This window comes from Gopherus evgoodei, chromosome 1 (assembly GCF_007399415.2).
Source record: "Gopherus evgoodei ecotype Sinaloan lineage chromosome 1, rGopEvg1_v1.p, whole genome shotgun sequence".
In the NCBI taxonomy this organism is placed as follows: domain Eukaryota; kingdom Metazoa; phylum Chordata; order Testudines; family Testudinidae; genus Gopherus; species Gopherus evgoodei.
Window position 1 is genome coordinate 310751619 of NC_044322.1, and position 5716 is coordinate 310757334.

The following is a 5716-nucleotide window of genomic DNA, read 5'->3' on the forward strand; positions in this document are numbered from 1 at the left end:
TAGATCATAAACCCATTTGGAGCAGGCATTATGCCTCTTAATGTGCTTATACAGTGTTTGATACAATGGGGCCCTCATCCCAGAAGTGATACCACAACAGAATAAATAATACTAAAGCTAAGTCTAAAAAACCCAAAATTGCTATTGATTACATCTTGACAAAATTGGAGAAAATATCCCCTGAATTACAAAGAGAAATGGTGCTGTGACAATGAGATCATCTATCAGACTTGTAAGAAAACAAGACATATTGCAAGAAAACTAAGCTTGCCAGGAGCTGTATAACAGATCTCACTGACTAAATGGTAAAAACAGCCATTTAAAACACACCAGACCAATGTATTTCAGAGCAGCCCTGGTCTAACCTCTATTTGATTACAAACACATTGGACACCATCCCACAAAAATTTTGCAAGCAAGGCTGGTTCATAAGCTAATGCTGCCTTGGACAGCTCTGACTTATACTTTATGTTCATTTTTAGGGGAGTTTAAAGTTTATATGATTCACTATGCAATTTTTAAAAGTATTTACCATAGCAATCTAACACTATGTATTGTGTATTAATGGCCTCATCAGGGAAATACACCATTGTGACAAAGTTGGCTCAAGAGATAGGAAAAAACTTTTAAATGTTGAACATCTTGTGGTTTTCATGAACCAGCATTTGACTCTATTTCCCCATTGTTGCATATTGCAGTATTTGACTCAAGTGTGCCGAATTTGATTAAAAGATATCTTTACTTCTGAAAAAAATATTACACAGCATAGATCAGTTCAGCAAGTTTGCTTTTGCAACATTCTAGCTCTTTGCAATTCCTTTATTGTAATTTTATAAATGTTATTACATAGCCTTATTGTGTTAAGAGACTTGGCATGTATTCTTGGGACTCTACCACTGCAAGGTCTAACTCTTTAGATGGAAATAGGTAAAAGAGCTGCGATACCAAATATATCTGAAAGTATCACAGCAAACTTAGTCATCATCTCCTGAAATCCATCAAAATAGTGTAGCAGACATTCACAAGGAAACCAGAGACCAGACTACATATTCAGAATCATGTGCAGGTCTGACTCAATAGAAAATTGTTTTTGGTGACAAATAACTGTCCGTTCCTGTCTTAGCTTGAAGAGATCCAGCTGAACTGACCACAACTTCAAATAGCAAAAGCTGAAAGCAGTCTAACTGTAGTTCTGCAGAAGCATACGTCCACTGTAAGGTAGAATTGGGCATCAGAAAAGACTTAACTGTAGGTTTACAAGGATAATGCCATATGTTATCGAACCAAAAATCACAGCAGATATGGAACATCTAGTAAAGTTTCTTTCATCTGTCACATATAACAAAAGGACACATCCCATTATTTCAGAATTAAAAGGTGGCAACATCATAATTCATGGCCATTTCAAAGTAACTGTAAGCAGGGTCTAAATGAACTCTCACCTGACAGCTTGCTGGGAGTGGTAGAGACTTCAGGAGCAAACTGTATTTACATGAACACACCTACTCTACTTAGATATCCAGCAGATAGAGCGGTGTTGATCAAAGAGATCAACTTTGGCTGGAGTTGGGTTACAAATCACATTAGTACTTAATGCAGGGGTAGTGAAATGCTATCATCAATGTTATTGTCTTCATTTATGAATAAAGGGGAGCAGAACTGTGTTTAACCTTGTTAAGCCAGGGACTTGAATGCCAGAGCCCTGTCAAAGTAAGAAGGGAGGAGACAGGTGTCCCAGCCAAGAGGTGTGAATGCTCCCTAAAGGTTCCCAGTCTGGTTTAACCTGTTCCTCCCCACTGTTCAAAGCTAGAGCTAAATAGGTTCCATTAGGAGCCTTTGTTATTTTAAGTGCTTAAAGGAGAGCTGTAATCACTTGCCATGGGATAGCATTTCTGCCCAGCCTACTAAAATCTGACAATCACTAAGGCCACGTCCAGACTAGGTATTAAAATCGATTTTAGATACGCAACTTCAGCTACGGGAATAACGTAGCTGAAGTCGAATTTCTAAAATCGAGGTACTCACCCGTCTGGACGGCGCGGCATCGATGTCCGCGGCTCTCCGTGTCGATTCCGGAACTCCGTTCGGGTTGATGGAGTTCCGGAATCGATGTAAGCGCGCTCGGGGATCGATACCACCGCGTCCAGACTAGACGCGATATATCGATCCCCGAGCAATCGATTTTAACCCGCCGATGCCGCGGGTTAGTCTGGACGTGGGCTAAGAGACTGACCTGCAGCAGACAGGCAGGTGGTAGCAGAAGGTAACTGATGGATGAGAGGAGCAGCAAGCAGTAGCCACCAGCAAGGCAGCCAGCGGAAAGGAGCAGCAGCTGGCGGGGTGACCAGCCACAGCAAGTGCTCATATGGTGGAGCAAACAAACTGCCTTCTTCCCGGGGTGGGAGGTGAACTCACACAGATGCACCTCTGAACCCTGGGTCTTCACTGACCAAGGATAATCATTGAGTGGGGTATGGTGAGGAAGCAGAGAGGGACACAGTAACAGAACTTTTAGTTGCAGAACTCAAGAACATGAGGCAGAAGACACTGTCCCATGTACTCTGGGGTGGGCGTCCTGCTCACACTTATATGATTATGAATCCTGCTTGTGGCATTTTACCTAATTATTGTTGGGTGACTTCTCTCCTTTCATTAAAAGTTTCTTTTCTACACTCAGACTCTGTGCTTGCGAATGGGGAAGTATTGCCTCTCAGAGGCATCCAGGGGTGATGTGTAATTTTCCTAGGGTACTGGGTGGGGGTTCGAGCCAGTTCTGTGTTGTATTGTTGAAAAGGAACCGCTGGGAGAAGGGTTACATAACTATAAATCCAGTGTTAATGTATATGCAGAATAATCACTTCATTGCACTGAAGATCTCAACAACATTGACCTATTGAAAGCTTATTCACAAATGCAAATGGAGAAAAATCTCAAGAATTAATAAGAATAGTGACATCATGAGGATTTGTACTAAAAACACTATTTACATTTTGATGATAAAATTGGCACCAGCCATAGTCAGAAGAAAATGGTCCAGTAGGTTGATAAGAGTATAGTGCTATCTAGATAACGTTCTACTCACTTGCCAGAATGAAAGAAAATGCATCTCAATAACCAAGACGCATCTCTGGCGGATTATGGTCAGAGAGCTCACAAGGTAATATATGAATTTTCCAGCACTCCAAAACACCAGATAAGGTCAAGACTATAGTGTCAGTTTCCAGGTCCTAAAAATATAAGTAAATTACATACATTTCAGAGGATTACGGAATTATGGGTGCTTCATTTCTCATCTTCCTATTGCACTGAACCCTCTTCAGAATCTAGAAGCAAAAAACTAAACTTAGATAAATGAATGTTACAAAGGAGGGAGTGAATTTTATGCTTTCTACATCCTTTTGTTGATTGCAATGTAAGTCCCACTTTCCTAGCTGTCCTTTTTTAGAAACAGTACCACCTAGTGACTTGCCTCCTCTTAGCACAGATTCTAGTCAAGCTTACTTTGCTGTTCTGACAGCCCCTGAGGGCAGGAACCACATCTTGTAAAATTATCATTTATGTTTACTGTACAGTGCTATATACATTTAGATTATTCATGTGGGAATTATACATATTTTTAACTCAGTGACTATTTGATAATCTGTCTTGTCCCTTTCCTGATTATCCCTGATTATTGAAGGAACAATCAGTTTCACACATACAGAATGGGAAGAGACTGTCTAGGAAGGAGTATGGCAGAAAAGAGATCTAGGGGTCATAGTGGACCACAAGCTTAATATGAGTCAACAGTGTGATACTGTTGCAAAAAAAGCAAACGTTATTCTGGGATGCATTAACAGGTGTGTTGTAAACAAGACACGAGAAGTCATTCTTCCGCTTTACTCTGCGCTGGTTAGGCCTCAACTGGAGTATTGTGTCCAGTTCTGGGCACCGCATTTCAAGAAAGATGTGGAGAAATTGGAGAGGGTCCAGAGAAGAGCAACAAGAATGATTAAAGGTCTTGAGAACATGACCTATGAAGGAAGGCTGAAGGAATTGGGTTTGTTTAGTTTGGAAAAGAGAAGACTGAGAGGGGACCTGATAGCAGTTTTCAGGTATCTAAAAGGGTGTCATCAGGAGGAGGGAGAAAACTTGTTCACCTTAGCCTCCAATGATAGAACAAGAAGCAATGGGCTTAAACTGCAGCAAGGGAGATTTAGGTTGGACATTAGGAAAAAGTTCCTAACTGTCAGGGTAGTTAAACACTGGAATAGATTGCCTAGGGAAGTTGTGGAATCTCCATCTCTGGAGATATTTAAGAGTAGGTTAGATAAATGTCTATCAGGGATGGTCTAGACAGTATTTGGTCCTGCCATGAGGGTAGGGGACTGGACTCTATGACCTCTCGAGGTCCCTTCCAGTCCTAGAGTCTATGAGTCTATCCCTGACTTCTCATGGCCAAGCGGCAACAACATCCATAGAAGATGACCGCCCTGCTCCATTCAACACTTTGGCAGGATTGGAGGATTTTAAAGAACAGGTGGTTCTGAAGCTATGTTACTGCCAAACATCTGAGTAAAGCACGATTGATAGCAGTGGCTTCTCGTTGAAGACTTATTACTGTGGAACTGAAAAAAGGAAGAGACATGAGGAGGAAGAAGCAAGAAAAGAAGGAGGCAGGAAGAGGACAAAATGTGGAGAGAGGAAGGAATTAAAAAACTTCACATACCTCATGCACATACGAAATTACATTTATCTGAAATTACTCGAGACTGCGTAGACAAAATTGAAGTGTTCCAGCTTTGATGCACTACAGATAATTTAAAAACTTTTCTTACAGAGTTTGGTTTTGTCATGGGAAAAGCACACTGAGATATTGCTAAAATGTCAGAACAGCTGCCTAAGCATATTTCTTCATCTACAGTATGGTGAAAAGGACCTGGTCTTCTATAGCCTATAGGTATCTCCTCATTTTGGCTATCAGATCAGAGGCTCAAGGAGAACTCAAGGAATTGTGTGTAACCAGAGCTGCAATTTCCTTTTGTGGGAAATAAATTCCTATATCCTCTCAAATCTGTCTCCAAATCCTAAGTTACCTATTATTACATCACTTTTCCAAATCAGATCAGACCAGTAAATCCAATTAACATCACCCATGCTTATTGTAAACCACTACCTGCATAATTAGGAGGTCATTATCTTCTTAAGTGTCCCTTTCATCTTGCATTAATGGTCTTCCAAACCTCTGAGATGGGCCCGTTGTCAGCAGGATCTAGAGCAGCTCCTTTCAGGACAACAACAAAAAAAGTGGATTTCCCTACCTTCACAAGTCTGTCAGATCCTTGAAAAGAAATCATACAGGTAAGACAGATATATTTTGAGATCATGATCATTCTCAACATCGTAACTTGTAAATCCAGGTACAGCTGTCTGTCACTCTGCTTGTTTCACTCTGCATGATGCATTACAATGCTTTTCTCTACAGATGCTCCATGTTAGCTGTGTCCCTTTTTCCAGCAGTTGCTGCTGTTGTGGCAAGACTCCCTTTAACCACTAAAGCACTTGCAAATCTCAATCAGAAATGTGTCCTAGGGGTACCAAAGAGAGCTGCCCTGTGCACTCTTCTGAATTTCATATACTTCTGCAACCTGTTGCTCAAATTTAGGACAGTGTTTATTTTTAAATTTGGCTATTTGTATGTAATGTTTCCTATGTAAGAGATTCCTGGAAATACTGG